This window comes from Cheilinus undulatus, linkage group 18 (genome assembly GCF_018320785.1).
Source record: "Cheilinus undulatus linkage group 18, ASM1832078v1, whole genome shotgun sequence".
Lineage (NCBI taxonomy): Eukaryota > Metazoa > Chordata > Actinopteri > Labriformes > Labridae > Cheilinus > Cheilinus undulatus.
In genome coordinates, this window is record NC_054882.1 from 28,904,714 (window position 1) to 28,923,414 (window position 18,701).

The 18,701-nt window shown below is 42.1% G+C and overlaps 1 long non-coding RNA gene across 1 annotated transcript in view; it reads right to left on the reverse strand.

Moving 5' to 3' along the window:
- Positions 1-4,142: 4,142 nt before the first annotated feature.
- The window catches only part of LOC121526777, a 28,609-nt gene continuing 14,050 nt past the window's right edge, over positions 4,143-18,701 (reverse strand). The window contains exon 4 of the long non-coding RNA XR_005993341.1: positions 4,143-4,276. This is a non-coding gene — a long non-coding RNA (uncharacterized LOC121526777). The remainder of the gene's footprint in view (positions 4,277-18,701) is intronic.

An 18,701-nucleotide genomic window follows, 5' to 3' on the forward strand; every position in this document is an offset into this window, starting at 1 on the left:
GGTTTAAATTGCATAGTCTGCCTGAGAAAAAGACGAAGACTCCCCAGTGTCCAGCTGCTCTCATCAGAAAAGGAAGACGGGAGGAACACCCAGGAGACAGTACCACAATAATGGAAGCTAAGATATTAGCACATCTCATGGAGCAACATGGTGGATACTCTTTGTTTTTAATGATGCTTTACAACAGCACTATGCTGGATTTCCTGGTTTGTCTTCACTCTGTGTTTAGCCACACTGCCTCAGGTGGACATTCTGCCAGATTGCAGCTCTATCTGTGCTGCCTGCTGCACAGCTAACAGACAATGTCAAAGGTAGGACGTGAATAATACGACCATTTCATATTCTGACTCCCTGCCAGGGAATATGTCAGTTGGACACGGGGTCACATACCCAGTCAGCGTGTGAATGCAGTGCTGGAGCCGTGAGCTTTGCAGAGAGGAGAGGGAAGGCGGCCAGCTAATGTCACACATACCCACACCTTCAGGGATCTTCAATGCCCCCCCCTTTAAAGTTATTCTGTGGCTGAGCTGGCTTCATGCCTCTCTTCACGGCCAATGTGAGCCTGCTCTGCTTTGTGACACTGGGCATGTCTCCTGGGTATGGGCACACCTGGCACACTGTCAGCAGGCGCAGGTTTTAGGAGAGGGCAGTGTGGGTAAGAGAGAAAATGGCGGGTGCTCTGAGATATCTTTAGGCAAGACGACAATGTGTGACGAACACAATACAGCACTTTGGAGAGCAAGTCAGCTGTCTACTCAAGGCTTTTGAATAGACAGGATATAAACAGGAGCTATATAAATGTGCCATTAAGCTTATGTTGCCTGTAACATTGTGTTTTAGCACAGAAAAATAAGTATACCACTAATTAAGGGATTTATATCTTTCTACACAATGTTTTACAACTTATTTGACTTTCTGAGAGAAGGGTGCTAACAGAATAAATTCTCTTCAGAAGATCATTTTGTGGTTGACATAATGATAGAGGGAAGACTTAGCCTTAAACCACACAACTAACAAAAGAGAAGCAAGGGTGTATGATCATGGATTTTTGACAATGTCTGATATGCTAATATTTCCAAATTAGTTTTAGCTGCAATTGTGAAGAATAGCAGGTTTATCCTGTACTTGGATTGATCTGTTACTCCCATCATCATCATCTGTTTTAGAAACAGTCAACAGGACAAGATGCAATAAATTCAACAATAAATGATCGACGTGTGGCTTTTAAATATAAACTTACAATAAAGAAAAAACTGAAAGTGGACACAAGGAAATGTGCCCCTTTAAAAAGTGCTCATACTTTCAGATTAAAATTAATTCTCCTAATTCAACAAGTTTGCAGAGTGGCTTGCATAAGCAATCCTGAACAAAGTGCTTGGAAAAACAAACCCTTCTCTTCTAAACATTAGGGGCTAAACATACTTCAGTAGGGTCGAGTTCTTTGGTACATTCATACATTGTACTGATAAATGTTTGGATGATGTACAGGAAGGCCGCTTAGTAGCTCTTAGTAATCACTCATTCACGTCTCCCTTCTCCCGCTCTGGTAATCAGCTGGTATGGGAATCTACTCACTAAGGCCTTGTCCACATGGAGACGAAACAATATGTTTTCGTTTCATTTTAAAAAAGTTTTGTGTAAATACAGGATCATTTCAGGAAATGTCCGCATAAGCACAGCAGTATATATGCCAAGCCTGTAAGTGGCGCTGTAACATTACCACGGAAATGCACCAAAAGAGAGAAGAAGATTACAGAAAACTGCCACAACTTTTCTCCTAGTTGCCCTTTCTGGTTGTTCTCCCCATTAGATTTAAGAACATATGGTTTACGCATTTTGCAGTGGTGGTAAAGGAGCATCAGATTTTGCTGTAAAAGCCATAATAAGCTCAGTAGCTTCTGCAGCACGAACACAACCCTGTAATCCACCATTGTTGTTTTGGTTAGACATGCACATTCGTCCTAAGTGGGCTACGCTATGTGTGACGTAATTGTTTCAAGAAAGATGCTGTCCACATGGAGACAGAATTGTAAGCACCTACAGATTTGTTTACTCTGGGAACCGGTTTCAAAAAGAATTGTTTACAGTCACCCAAAACGCCGTTTCCGTGTGGATGAAATGCTGATACGACAAAAAACTTTTGCGTATACTCCAGTCCCTTTCAACCACAACCTCTCTCTATCCAATCTTTCTGCAGCTGTCATATTTTAAAATCCCTTCTCTCTACGTATTCAGTCTGTTGTTTCAGTGCGACTGCTGCAACCCTCCTCCACCCCAGCCACCTCCATTACATCTCACTGGTGTCCAGGTTCAGCTCCTTCATGCCATCCTACATCCCTTCATGCCATCTCATTGGTGTCCGGATCAAGCTCCTCAGAAGTCCCTTACTCATCTTATCTTACTCCATCGATTACAACCACCAGTGTCTAGACTCCATAGAAGGGTATCCTTTCCTGCTGTCGGACTCACTATCCCTTCAGGTTCATAAAGACATCACAATGGTGTCTATTCACCAAAGACACTTCACAATTTCAAACATTTCCAGACTTGTAAAATAAATCTGGTATTAAGTCTCTCCTGGCTGAATTAGCCATACATACTGGCAGACATTTTTAAACCTGCAGATACAATAATCACAGGTAAAGTGTGTAATATTTAGCCTAGTAGCATTTAGCTGAACAAACTTCATTAAAAAGAAAACATAATCTTTACAAGCAGGTTCAATAAAATTAGTGTTACATCACCTGAGGTATAAAATTGTTCTTTAATGAACTTAGAATAAGCATTTTATTTAGGGAGGATCCTCTCCAAGGACTCCCTCAACTTGGAGTTTTTTCATTTTGCATGTTTCTGCAGTGTCACAGAAGGGACCAAATAACAGATAAATATATGTTTTGGTCATACCAATGATTGCCACACTTACATACTGCACCACTGAACTCTAACCTATTATCTGCTGATACTGATAGTGCTAATACTATTGTGCATCCCTAGTTAGATGCTGAACCAGTTTGATGAAGGTGAACTGGGGTAGTTGACACTTCATGGACAGGTTAATGAAAATGATGGTCCGATACAACACCAAGAAATCACGCACAGTTTTACAAAAAACACAGCGTTTTTGTAACCCAGGGTTTAATTCCATTCCCTGTTGAAATCCATTCCCTGTAGGCCAGTGCTAGTTTTCCACCTATTTAAGTAATGAAATCCAATCCATTTCATTCTGATCCAGTACTGGTTTTCTACACCTCCCATATACACACCACATGACAGGTTCACATGGTCTTAGACATCCAATCACATCCCTTGGAGGTAATGTTTAAGCTGCCCTGACTTCCTTTTCCTTTAGTTGTGTGGGAGAGAAGTCAAGGGACAGCAGCTTACAGGAACCAAAATAGATAATCTTGTGACTGGGGAACTTGTCTTGTCGTGTGCATTGTGCTTACTGAACTGGCCAGGTGCCCTATGAAAGGGTTAAAGTGATGGCGAGCTAGTGAAATCGGCCTGGAGCTGACCCCGTTCCCTGTTCTGTGTGCAACTATCCATGGTCTGGTAGGAGGCTGTGCTGCCTGTCTTTCTGTTCTCCCTCCAATTCGAAGCTACGCATCTAATCCACCTACAACTCCTCGGACATTTATGCGCTTTCGGACAATCCACCCTAAACAATAAACAGAACGGACTCGGTTATGATACGTTGCTTCACATTTGTGGAAGAAAGGACTTTTGGATTTTCGTGTGTTGATTGAACTATTCGTCAGAGACTATTGAGTTTCCACACTCTTGACCTGTATTGTAAATCTGCAGTGTTGTAAATATTGGGATCCCATTTTGCACCTTTAATTTGTATAATACACATCATATAACTCAAATACCCTTTTTTTTTTTGGTCTTTATTTACTGGTCCCTGCCCTCCAGCAGACGTTCTTAGTCTTCTGTTTCTAGCCTACTCTATTTACTACTTATTACATCTGTTACATTATTATTACACAATAATAAGCAAACAGTGGTTACATTTTCCTATATTGAAGCCTGATGCTAGAATCACTTTTCTATAGTAACGTACACTTAGTACCCCATAATAAGAAAGTGAAAACAGAATTTTGAATTTTTTTCAAATTTATTAAAAAGAAAAAAGCGGGGGCTGCACGGCAGTGCAGGGATCAGCGCTGTTGCCTCACAGCAAGAAGGTTCCTGGTTCGCTTCCCGGTCCGGGCCTTTCTGTGTGGAGTTTGCATGTTCTCTCTGTGCACGCGCTGGTTCTCTCTGGGTACTCCGGCTTCCTCCCAACACCAAAAACAAGCTCGTTAGGTTAATTGGTAACTCTAAAATTGGCCATAGGTGTGAACATGAGGTGTGCCTGGTTGTCTGTTTCTATATGCCAGCTCTGCGATTGACCAGTCCAGGGTGTACCTGATCCTCTCACCCAATGACAGCTAGGATAAGCTCCAGCCCCACCGCTACCCCCAACGGGATAAACGGTACAGAAAATGGATGGATGGATGGAAAAAAGTTTGCAAGTTTACACTTGCAATTTAGCTCATGTTCCTCTCTTTCCTCTAGATCGTTGCTGAGATGTTTTTACAACTTGACTGGAGTCCACCTGTGGTAAATTAAATTGACTGGGTTTGATTTGTAAAGGAACACACCTCTCTATAGAAGACCTCACAGATGACAATGCATATCAGAGCAAAAACCAAGCCATGAGGTCAAAGGAACTGTCTGCAGAGCTCAGAGACAGGATTGCTGCAAGGCACAGATCTGGGGAAGGCTACTAAAAAATTCTGCTGCACTGAAGAGTCCCAAGAGCACAGTGGCCTCCATAATTCTCCAATGGAAGAAGTCTGGCACAACCATGACTCTTCGAAGAGCTGGTCACCTGGCCAAACTGAGCAATCAGGGAAGAAGAGCCTTAATAAGAGAGGCGACCAAGAACCCAATTTTCACTTTGACTGAGCTCCAGAGATCCCGTGTAGAGACTGGACAAAGTTCCAGAAGGACAACCATCACTGCAGCCCTCCACCGATCTGGGCTTTATGGCAGAGTGGCTAGACAGAAGCCTCTCCTCAGTGCAAAACACATGAAAGCCCATTGGAGGTTGGGGAAAAAAAGCACTGGAAGGACTCTCAGACTGTGAGAAACAAGACTGAATTGGTCTGATCCTGAACATTATATCTGGAGGAAACCAGGCACAGCTCATCACTTGGCCAATGCCATCCCAACAGTGAGGCATGGTGGTGGCAGCATCATGCTGTGGGGGTGATTTTTCTCATGTTTTGTGCCCTGATGTGAAATATGTAATCATACATTAATGAAATGCAATTGCTTTGACAATGATTATAGCTTCTGCCTTAAAAAAAAGCAGTTAGGCTTATTCTTATTCTGTTATTCTATAGAATGAACAGTAGAACCCTCTTTCATGTAAATATCTATCAGATATTGCTTTAATCATTAACAGTCATTTAAAAACAGGTGAGACAAATTCACCTAACAGTACCAATCACATTTGGCAGCCCCTCCTACAGTCACTCACCAAGCCCATATAATGAAAACAAAGTTTCCTCCCAATAAAACTTTTCTAATATCCCGTCCCTCGCCTGCTTCTCTGAGGGGCTGGATGTCTCATTTGCAAGTGAGGGCCAGGAGAAGAGAAGCCTGCCCACCAGCCTGTCCATCAGAGGAGCTCGCTGGGGAGAGCGTAAGTGCGAGCCTGAAGGAGAGTGTGTGTGTGTTGATTAATATCAGGAGGGCAGGGCAGTGCTCAGGCTGCGGCTGTCGGTGAGAGCGAGAGAGGACAGTTCTTTTCACTGCCGCCCAGGGAGAAGTCTGCTGGCGGAGGGGGTAATGAGCCAGAAACAGGCTGAGAGGAGAGAGGAGAAGGCTGAGAGGAGAGAAGTGGAGGAGGCACAAGGACAGGCCGCCACATTCTACCCCCCCGCCTCACACTCACCCTTCACTCAATCTCTCTCCTTCCCTTACGCTGCCATCTCTCACTCCCCGACAGCAAGCCAAGCACCATCAAGGCTCCCCTGGATTTTTTTCTTCACCACTTGACACTCATTCCCACTTCCTTCTGTCTGGCTCTCTGTCTCTTCTGCTCTTCATCACTCTAACTTGAAAAACACATTTGTGTGTGTCCTGTCTGCATGTACTCATGGGTTTAGTGCACATGCATCCTTAAAATAAAGTAAGGTTAAATGCACAGAATGTGAACAGCACTACTTCTATAGGCTTTGAATAAGGTAGCTCTAAAGGAAGGTTTCATGAAATAAAATATTTTAAAAAATAATCCTCAGTGTATTCAAAATACTGAATTTAAGATATGTTTACCCTTCCTGAACATAAGGTATATAAAAATAACAGAGAAATTCAAGCAAGCAAACTTTTCGTTCAGATATTTAATCTCAGTGCTCAGACGAAAGTAGACGCTTTTAGTGACCAACCCACATTGAACCGCTGCAACCTACAGATCCCTTTAGTCCAACTAATCAGTTCCAAATGGGGGTATTAGTTCTAGTTTTGTTTTGAAAACAAAAATGTGTTCCTGGTAGAAATGTAGCTGCAACTCAGAGAAACAAGTGAGAAACAGAGGGATTACAGAGGCTACAAATCATTGTTGGTGAATAAAAAAATTGATTTGATTCTCCCTTTTAACACGTCTCAGGTTTGGCTCCTTTCTTGTAGAAAAAACTGAGACATTAGCCAACAGTTGTGTGATGCCAGCTCACCACATGGAGTGTATCAGTAGTAAGGTAATTGTTTGGTAAATTAAACTGGAGACCCAACGCAGTGATACACCTCTATGAAGTTTTTTTCTACCCCATACTGCATTTTTTTGCACTTGACAGGCAATACTTGAGAGAAAAAATGGGGGGGGGGGGGGCCGGTTATTGTTGTGGTACATTCTTGCTTCTCATTAACTTCATTCCCTGCAGCAGTGCTTGTTCATAGAGAAAACCAAAAAAAAATGATAACCTATTGTACTGGTCAATATCAGTAAGCAAGCCCCCCCCCCCCCAAAAGGGGGCTAAAGGGGTTAATGTTCTATGCCACCTCTTATAAACAGACAAATGTATGCTGCAGCCATCATGGTCTGTCTTAACCTGGCATGCTAGATTGATGTGTTTCACTCTTTGGTAAAGGGCAGAGGCTTTGAAAAAAACTCAGAGGGGAATTGGATGAACGTTCTGTTTGTCACATCTTTACGGGCCAATCAGAGCAACAAAACACGTGACGTAGCCGCTACCGAGGAGTAAACTCCATAGAGAACTGCATAACGTGAACCTTGGCAACTGTAGACATGTCATTTTTAAAAAGAAAACAACTCAATGCTGTTTTTTGTTCTTATTTTCACGAAGAAATGTCATCAAGTCCTGTAAAACTGATATTGTAGCAGCATCCGCGCTAATGTCTTCCACCATATCTGCACCTGCCTCTTGTTGCTGCTTGCTCTGTACTTTCGGGCACAGCAAAGTACTGCCCTGCGTCGCTTATTGGTGCTGTCACTTTTTAACTGGGCCCAAACTGTTCAGATGAGAGCTTTGCATGATGGATTCGCCCGTGAGAAACATGGAAACGGGCGAATCCATCTGCTTTGCAAGGTTAGGTCTAACATTAAAAGAAGATGTAATTTTCTTTTTACAGCTTGTTCTGCTGCAATTCATAGGCAGGGTTAAGTTTAAGCTTTATTTAAACTCAAATCCTGATCCTAATGTGTTCTTTGTGAAATCATTTCATTTGTAAAGCCAGAAATGTTGAGTGTTTTTAAAACACTTCTGAACTCCTCATAAGCAAGTAATTCCACACTGCTGCTACTACTCTCCAAAACCCTGAAAGAGGTGCAGTAGTTCACCATTTTGTGAAAATACAATGTTCTGAGGCTGTGTAAATCCCTCTGTCTACCCCAGCACTCGGACAACACTCATAACAGCGATGGCCTCTGAGCAATAAGCCATAAAAAAGACACAGCTACAGGAAAAATGGGGCAGCATGTGCCTTTTCACAGTGGCCAGAGGGCCATGAAGTAAACAAGAGGCCACTGGTTGGGGATTAAGAATGGATGCTCAGTGTTTTGGCCAGGTCGTGGTGTCAGGGGCTAGTCTTGCTGTCTGAGAATATTACCCTCAGGAGGATTTTTTTTAGAGCATTGTCCACTGAGCTGTGTGTTTTCTGGAGGATTGGGCTGTTCAGGGAGTATCTGCAGAGAAAGGATGAATCCACTAAGACTTATGAGGGAGAACTGGGCATGGGGGGATGAGAGGGGGCAGGAAATAACATGAGCAATTTCATAAATGGAAGGGAGAGGCTGTGACTTCCTAAATCGTCTGTGAAAGACAGAGGGAGGCAGCGGTGATGGTGGTGGTGGGGGGGTAGTGGGCGAAGGGGACGACAGGGAAAAAGATGGAGGGAGGCCAGAGGGAGCGTGACGCAAAGTGTGAAAGAGACAGAAGAGAGAGGAGAGGAGAGTTGGGGCTTGGTGGTAAATGGATATAACTGGGTGAGGGAGGCAGGGGCAGAGTGAGAAAGAGAGAGGCCGGAGAGATGAAAAGATGAAGAGGGCAGATTTCCCACCAGCTGAGTGAGCACCTCTATTACCCTTTCTCTCTCCCCCTCCATGTCTCCCTCGGCCGTCCCCTCCCCTCCTCTATCTCTGTGTCCTATCAGCCTCAGTGTGGCATCCTCTCACATCAGATTAGCTCCAGCCCAGAGAGACGGCTCAAACTCCTCTGTCAAAGTTATTTAAAACACATCTGATGCTGAGGCCACGCTCTGCTCTGCTCCCTCCCACCATCTGTCTTTCTCCCTGTAACGTCCTTGTCGTGGCCCTAACTTAAGCTAAGGCTGGAGCTTCAGCCTTGGCAGCTCAGCTGGGATGCTCATCTCCCCGTGGCGTAGAAAGTCACTATCAATCAAACATGAGGGTGCAGGGGAGGACCTAGGTGTGGCAGGAGGCAGGAAGGAAGGGGGACTGCAGGAGACTTGCATAAATCACCAGCCTGGGGGAGAGATGTCATAGATAAACATGACCTGGATATTTGGATTCATATTTCCTCTTTGACACAGATTAAAAATTACCCTCTAGAGGAAAAGCAATTTAAAAGTTGATTTTATTTTGCTAAGACAAGTTACTGCTCCAAAAACAAAAAACAGCTTTCTATGTATCCTATGATTTTTTTTTTTTTATTCCTTGCAAATCGATAAAACATGTTAGGTGAGAGTGGAACACTGCAATCCAATAGACAAGTTAAGGGTACCTTGGCTTTATAGAGGCATGTTTGTGCATTGACCAGCACGCTATGGATGACTCCTGTGACTGAGAGGAACAGATCACGCCACGAGCCACTGTGTCAAGACTTCATCCCTCCTGATGAGGGAGGCCAGTTCGACGTGGCACGGCACAGCCCGCCGCAGCCCATTTTCTGACAGAGACGGCTGTTTGAGCTCTCCAGTCATGGCCTTGGTGATGAATGGCCTCCACTGCCGGGGAAAGAAAGGAAAAGGGGGCCTGGGAGCCCTTGGAGGATCAATACGTACGCACAGGAGGACCTGCTTCGCATGTTAAAAACCCCTGATCCAGCCCCAGCCCCCCTACTCGCCTGCTCTGCTGTCTCCTGCATTACTGACGGACAAGCCTCTGGGAGCGAGTGGGCGGGGTACTGAAGCTGAGGAGGGGGGGGACTTCGGTGTGTGTCTGTGTGGGTGCATGTGTATCTACATGAAGTGTGTCAGCAGGTTTCTAGAGGGGCTGGCATGTCAGCAAACTCAAGGTCGACACTGGCACACACAAGTAAAAGAAGCACACAGACATACACGCTTGCACAACTCTGCAAATCCACCCACTGACGGTCTCTGAAAGGGGCCACACTGTGACATGGTAATTCAGAGGTGTCTAAGGCGATGGATATCCTATTAATGAGCCCAAAACAATGACTAGACTAATGAGCTTATAATGGGAATATTGAATGCATGGGAATGGGATTGAGCCTTGTGTGAGCCAAGAAGGGGGACCATTGAATGAGAGCCAATGCACAAGGGCTAGAGGGCTAAAAGCTTGAGACGAATACAAACTGCGAAGGGCGTAGCAGGGGCTGTGAGGGTAGAGCTGTGCAGAGGGGTGCACAGTCAACCCAAATCAATACATCCCTACCCGGCTTGCCTCGTTGGGTTTGTGATATACGAGAGCAGGCGGCTCCTCTGAGCATAAATAAAACATGAAAATGCAACAAATTATCAGGCCGAATGGACAAAGATCTATTTACTGAGTAATGTTGTATTTTTTTATTTGTCAGATCAGTCTGGGGTGGGAGGGACTGATTGTTAGCCTGCATCCAATTTGAGTCAGCCAAGTGCTGAGATGTGATTCAGCTTCTGTTTGTGAATTAATGAATTAATCAAAGACTGGCTGGTTGGGGAGGGGGGGACGAGAAGCGAACCGAGCAAACGAGAGAACGGCAAGCTGTGACGGGCTAATAGCTGCAAAAGGAATTACAGTCCAATTGCTCTGTCTTATTCTGGCCCTAATGCTGCTGAGGCCCTTTGCTGTGAGCCGGCAGCCCCTCCATGTGATTTGATTCCATTTGGAGAGCCTTATTTTCCTCTTGATCTCACACATTAAGGACCTTGCTATTCACCAGAGCAGGAAAAAGGCAGGAGGACAGTCAGAGCAATGGAATGGATTAGCACACAGCTGTTGAGACCAGGCAGGTCAATGTTTTAAATCTCTGGCCCTGTCCGCTTAAATCTGCTGGCCTGTACTTCACAGACACACGAGGATCTAAAAGGGAAGAATAGCTTTGAGCGAGATGGTTGACAATTAGGACCCTCTGGTTTTCTAAAGTGTTAGCTGGTGCCCTGCTAAATGGGGGCTAAGTAAGATAATCTTGTAAGTGGTCCACATGGAAGTTTTTACTTGAACCATAAAAGATCAAATCCCAGCTTTCCTTAAAAAAATCTTTCTGCATTCATCAGCGTATACTTGTCATTTTATTGAACATTTTCCAGTTTTAGACTTCTGATCACTAAAAGTAAGGCACAACTTGCTTTCAATCTTGAACCCTGTAACAGAAAACGAGACACAATGTTGACCTTCAGTGGGCAGATGTCTCTGCTGTCTGTGTGTGTTGGATGCTGAGGTAAGGGATGGAACTTCACCAGCAGTGCTTGTCTGCCCACAGCGCAGTCGGCCAATTATCCCTCTTAATTATCTATTGACGAGGTGGAATTGATGTTTTTGGAGCGCTGATTGGATAATCAGGAATGTTGGCCACAGTTATTCTCCTTGGCTGGTCTCACTCATCTGTCCAATCTGGTCTCCTTGTTTGAGTAATCTGCTCAGTTGCACAACACGGTCCTGCTGAACAATAATTCATGCTCATTGTGAAAGGCAGGGGAGATATTTAATATTGCTTCTAGAATATTTACTGCTGGGTTTAGTTAAACACATCATAAGGCTTTTCTTACAATGTTTTCAGAAGCACAAATGAGAACCTTTTCCATCCTGCCCCATTCATTAACCTCCACCTTTATCTGCAGACAGGCCAATGCTTCTTACAGAGGTTCCATTTCCAAAACAGACCAGTTCTGAACAAAAGAACTTAGCCACATTAATTTCTGCCCACCCCCACTTCAACCCTCTTTTCACATCAGCAGCCTGTTTTCTTTAGCTGGCAGAGAACCAGGCAGAAACTGGGAACAGGAGAGCATGAGAGTGGAGTGACACTGATTGTGCCTCCTCTAATTAAACCCTACCTGACCCCAGTGTTGGGACATCATTAGTTCTCCCTTGTAATCATCACACAGCAGCAATTACATTCTGTTTGGTCCCATTTGCATTTCACAAGATTTCCCTGAACAATCAAAGTCGGATTGGGGAAAGAGAAAGACGCCAAATAAAGCAAGAAAGTCCTAAAAGGCAGCTCCATGCCATATAAAAGCGTGTTGCAATGGATTTTTGTGAAAGAGAACGCCTTTCTGCAAAATATCAAAGAAGTATCAGGGGTAGGGGTTAAACACGTTGAGCCTCAGTGGGCAGGATTGTAGTCGAAGACCATTTTCCCATACATTATTAATACTATCCTGATGTTTTCTGTAGGGACATGAAGTTATGCTTCTGGAGAAAATACAACCACAGAAATTCAAAACAGCTAAAAACCACATCTCAGACCCCTTGAGAGTCTTATTTTCTGCACCAAACCAGAAATGGGTTTACTGCAGAAGTACCTACCTCAGTTTGGTAACAGAAAGGGACATAGACAGACAGAAACTCATACACTAAAAATAATCACACTCCAGAATCCTCCACTGTAGCAGCCCTACATCTCCCCACTTTCAGAAAGAACACTACTCAGAATACACACCCCAGTGCAGAATAGAGCCATCTATGTAAGTACGTACTTCAGGGAAAGTGCACAAGGGCAGATCCTCCATTGGTATTCTGGGTGACAGCAATGTGTGCTGGGATTGCGCCTCTCTCCCTGAGATGCCATCTACACAGACACAGTCATACGTCACAAGCATAAAAGTGGGCCCTTTGAAAGCTCAAACACACTGTTGGCATTCAAACAAGCCAAAGGAGACTTTTTCCAACCAGCTCCTCTCATGCATCGGCTGTTACTACATCTGACAACAACAGCAGAGTAAGGTCGCTGTGTTAAGAAGAGTTATACTGGCAAATACCCCACAGGCCTTTTGCTTTCTAGGCAGTAGATGATCGGATGTACATTCACATCTCAAAGCTGTGGTGAATAGAAATGCTGTCAGTGGCAATGAGTCAACACAGCTGCAAAAATGTGAAGAAAATGCATATACAAAATCATCAGATCAGAATCTCAATTTTGTCACATTTTTCAGTCCATTTTTAAGACAAATCTGTAAGTTAATGACAAGAAAAAAAATTATTCCCTATACAATTTTATGCATAAAAGACTGTTTACAAGTCAGTCTCTCAAATTTTTTCTTTTTCTTCTGCAACAACCTGATGGTCAATTCATTAAATATTTCAAAATGTACCTTTTCATAGTTGGCACCAACAGGTAAGGGGTCTGGAGGTCTTCTTCCAGAATCATTAAGCACCAAACATTTTATTTCCCTGCATTCTGATCAGTTCTATGGAACCATATTTCTGCATGTTCTGCATCTGTTTAAAATGATCATTTATGTGTCCTCTTTCATGGTTTTATCTACTTTAGTGTTCATCAGGCACATTTAAGCAGTGATTTTCATTTTAAATGTATGGATAATTATTAACAGAATTCTTACAGCTGTAGCTTTGAACAAGTAGCCTGTTCATATATGATTTTATATGACAGGGTTTGAAGCCTTGCTTTTAGACTGCTGAAATAAGTAAATATAAACATAATCCAGAATGTAATTTATTTCTGAGACAAATAATCATGCAATTAAGCAGTGACGGTATTTGATTTTAACGTAATCTTGATTTTTATTCAGAAAGGGGTTGGGAAAAACGTTTATTCATGGAGCTGTGATGTTACAGTCATGCTTGTACCTGCTGCTGCTCACAATGAAGGAGAGATTAGGGAGATGCAGCCTGAAGTCATGCAGCAGCATGCATTTAGGCTAAATAAATGCATTTAAATCAATGATTCAACTGTTTAAAGCATTTTTTATAACAATCTTTGTCCAGACCTTGTGGACATCACCATCATATGAGATATAGCAACAAAACAGCAGCTTTCTGCAGCAGCTCACATTTCTTTACGTTGCAGTCTTTGCCATAACATCTGGCTTTTCCAAGACAACAATAAACATGTTTAGACTGTCACAGTGGTCCTGTCATTATGGCTGCCATGACAAGACATGGACTGTAACAACTACAAAAATTAAGAATATCCCTAGCTTTGAAAACCATTTGAAATATTTGAGGTAATATAAGTGCTCAACTATAAATACAACTATAACAACTATACAGTATATAACATAGGAGTAGTATAGGAGTGTCTGTTCATATTCTAAAACGCCTCAAAATATTGTTAGGCCATTGGCACTCCTGATTTTTTTATTCCTTCCAGTGTGACACCCTCAACTGGCTTTTCTCTCCCAAACCAATCTCCATTCAAGTGTTTCTAATCTCTGCAAAGTCTGTTGAGAGACACTGCCGTGAGATGCACTCTTAACTGTGACATGAAACAAGATTATCTGACTGATATACTGTGAGGTGCATTCATTTGTTTTGAGATGGAATTTGAGTTTTTGGATTTGTAACAAGGTGATGCTAAAATATAACTACATGGCTTCAATTAAATTTAAATTACAAACCTTCTAGAGGTCACAGGACTACAGGACTTCTGTCACTGACCTCCAATTAAAGAATGTTATTCATGCTAAAATGTAAAACTCTGTTCATGTTATCAAAACCATTCAAGTTTATTAAATAAATTAGTCATGAGCATATGACACCTAATGATTCTGGGAAAAAAATATTATCAGTATGCATATATCCAAGGTTCCAGTCATTCATCTGCTATGGAGAACCAACATACAGGGTTGTTTTCTCGAAAACATTTCTATTCACTGTTGCTTACAAATTAATCTTGTCCATTTGAAGAAAAAGACAAATCCTGCTCATTCACTGTACTGAAAGAGAACCTACACCTGTTGCAAAGGGAGGAAATAAATAATTATTCTTATGAAGAAAAAGTTTTACTTTTCAAATACTCACCAACAAGTTCATCGGGTATACCTGTTCAACTGCCTATGTTTAATGAGTTAATCACATGGCAGCAGCCAATGCATTTGGGCATGTAGTCAAGATGATCTTCTGAAGTTAAAATAGAGCATCAGAATGTGGATGAAAGGTGATGTAAGAGACTTTGAACAAGCCATGGTTGTTGGTGCTAGACGGGCTGGTCTGAGGATTTCACAAACAGCTGTTCTTCTGGGTTTTTCACACACAACCATCTCTAGGGTTTACACAGAATGGTCCAAAAATGAGAAAATATCCAGTGAGCAGCAGTTCTTGGGGCCAAAATGGCTTGTTGATGACAAAGGTCAAAGGAAAACGGCCAGATTGTTTCCAGCAGATAGAAAAGCAATAAGAACTTAATGCATAGGAAGATCTCTGAACAGACAACACATCAAACCTTGAAACAAATGGAGTACAGCAGCAGAAAACCTCATGAGGTGCCACTCCTGTCAGCTAAGAACAGTAAACTGAGGCTACAGTTGCATAGGATCACCAAAGCTGAACTAAAGAAGATTGAAAAACATTGCCTGGTCTAATGAGTCTCCATTTCTACTGCCACATTCAAACAGTAGTCAGAGTTAAAGTTAGACCACCTACAACCATGGCAGTTCAAAGTCACTTAAATCCCCCTTCCCCCTTCTTATATTCAGATGCTCAGTTTGAACTACAGCAGACAATCTTGACCATGTTTACATGTCTAAATGTGTTAGTGCTGCCATGAAAGAGCTTTCATAGAACAGGCTCTAACCGCTCACCAGTACTCGGTCGCTCACCAAACACAGTTTATGTAGTTAATAGTACACAGTTTCAATTAAAAGCATGTTTATGTTAAAATTAGGATTTTTATATGTTAAAGGGGCTCTGCTAACCTCTTAGCTCAGTCCAAGACTCTTCAAGATTCTTGTCTACTTTGAGCCGGCTAAAGGAAGCTAATTGAGAGCAGGTCCACACTCTGTAGGGCTGAGTATTTGTGATATTGATCACCACTACTTCAGGTATATCATTTAAACTGGGATAAAAATCAAGTGTTTTGCAAAGTGTAGGAATTGTATTCAATCCATATAGAAATGTTCTAATGGTATTTGCTGTATACATGTCCATTTAGAGCTGTTAAGTACAAACTATCTTCCGTTCCTATTCGTTCCTTATGGCCCCCACGACCTGACCCCCAGTGGACGTTCTGGATCACATGATTAGAAATAACCCATTGAGCACTTGAACAGGTATAGCTAAGGAACTGGTTTGTGAGAGTTTAATAAAGCTAAGAGCCTTGTTTAATTTTCTAACAGCTTAGCAAAAATAAAAAAAGAAATCAAAGCATTCATTTCTAAAGTCTAAAAAGAGAACCACATTTTTTTCTGAACAATTTTGTAGTTTAACCAGAGAACATTACACTACTCTGCTTTAGATTAATTTAATTTACTTACAGAGGCATAATCCAATCAGTATCAATACATGCTACACACAAGCATTTAAAAAACAACAACAGAGCTCTGTTTCCAGAAAATTAAGATTCCAATTAAAAACACATCAGTTACTCCATCAAATTTAAAATCTTTAAAATTGCTGTGGACTCTGTTTTAGTTGATCCTTTAGAAATATTTCCATTGTGTTATTTGTTATGCAAATGTAAGCTGTAACAACTCAGTACAGCTCACACCATGTTTTTGATAACTTCTGAAAAAAAGATTTGGAAAGCTTCTCAGCTGATCCCAGACGCACAAAAATATTACATATAAACCTTAGACCATGGTGCTACTACAAGCTACTCATCACAACTAATACCCAATCAGTCCTGACCAGATAGCAGCTACAACTTCAAGATAATCAATCCATTCACCTCACAGAGGAGATATTTAAAGTCCAACTTGCATATTGATCAATCAAAAAAGGATACAGAGTTTGAGAATTATAAAACTGTTATACTATCAGAAAAATAACAATGGTGAAAAATGTACATTCCCCACATTTTCATACAGTATGATGGGAATCACACTGAGTTCGCTCCTTATATTTTCACTTCACAGGCCCACAATAAGCTATACAATAAAATGAGCCTCTCTTTGAAATTGCAATTACTTTCTGAGGAAATTAATCACATAAAGGAGCAGCGTGATAAGAACTGCTAACAGGTTATTACAGCAAGCCGTGTTCATCATGGCTAAAAACTTGCCTCATACCATCAGGAGGGAACAAAGTGCATTCTGGAGCCAGATTTCACATTAAGGCAATTTAAAATATTCCAGACTGCCTAATTTAGGGGTCGGACTTCTGTGTAACTTAATTCGACAAGATTAATTATACAATTAAATCCAAACTTCTCTCAATTATGTGGAGAAATGCTGCCTGCCTGCTCGGGCCGACCCTTCACCTTTGCAGAGGCGAGGTACCTGATAAGCATAATTTCACCAGGAGCAGGAGAAATTGCCGCCTATTTTGTTGCTGTGCTCGACTCAGCACATTATGGTTCTTAATTGCTGGCAGACTTCGTAACTATGCCCTTGACAGCGGAAGGCAAAATGTTATGCCATTCACTCGCACATTACGGGACGTGCAGGAACTCTTTTCTGAGTGACAGGACAATCCACTGAAACAAAAGACTTAATTGTGTGTCAATTGATTCTGTAATTACAATTGGCAGGCTTGCCACTTCAGTTTAATTGATTTATCATCTGTGACGAGTGAGTACTTAATGACACAATGTGGTGTTAGGATTATAGGATACTATGTTATCGCCACAATTTGGGGTCAGTGAGGTCAAAAAGGGTGACCTGCTGTATTTTAGTTATTATGGCCTGTAAGCGGCTGATCAGGCTGTTTTCTTTTTGAATATCCTTTTGTAAAATATTGTACCTAAAGCTACATTAAAGAGCCAATGATATGCAAAATGTAGGACCCTTGCCATCCACCAACATGCACCTTTTAAATTCATATTGAGCCTTTAAGCTGAACCAGCAGGACTGAGTCACAAAGTGCAGGTGGGCTCATCCTCCTTGACAAGCAGCCATTATCAACACAGTTCTCGGAGTGAAAGAGGGAAACCACCTGGGATGGGTGTAAAACCTCTTTCAAAGACCTTCAAAATCCCAGTTTCTCCCCTCACTTGCTCTCTCTCTCTCTCTCACAATCCCTCCCTGTCATCATTTTATTCACCCTCTCTCTGCTCCCTCCAGAGGAGAGGGGGGAAAGGGGGCTGAGGAGAGGAGGTTAGGTCTACTTGACCTTAATCTGCCCAGCAGTGAGTTTCAGAGAGATGACATGCAACCTCGTAGGTAAAGGGCAATTGTTTCTCTTTCCCTCTTCTGAGAGCCAATTTACAGCCCCTGGGGACTTTTTTCTAAAGCTGCGAACTATTTCAGGTTCTGCCACATTGTTTTTGATTCACTCAGCTGGAAGGGGCTAAAACAGCAAGCAGCTTCTCTTTGCTTTCTCCTAGTCTTCCCTTGGCCCATTAAATTTCATTCATACCTTCAGTAACAAAGAAGGTATAGCATTGTATTTGCATTTCAGAGACCACTGTATGAGTATCATGCAGTGGAAAATATTTTGCTGCTTATTGCAATGGCTATGAAGAGAAATGAGCAATCAAATTAATCTTGTAGATGCCCATCAGCATGAATTGAGAATAAAACACAAATAAGAGACTAAATCCCTCCTGTGATATACTATGTGCATACCCTCAGTAATGAATGTAAGATGCTCTCAGCAGTATATAACAGACTCAGCAACATAAGAATTCAAAGAATAGGTTGTTCACCGTAAGGCATATGTCAAAAGGCATACCCTTGCAATGTTTACCCACTTTGTTATAAGATGTTCTTCTTCAAATCCAAGTAACATAACTTATTAGCAGGTTGACCATTTACTTTCAAACAAGTCATCGAAACTGTGATGCAACCATTGTAAGAACACCTGATTAGCAAATTATGCTATTTCCTCATCAGCAAAGGCACAGAAATTACTACATCTATGTCTCTAACTGTAAACAAAACCTTCATTTAAA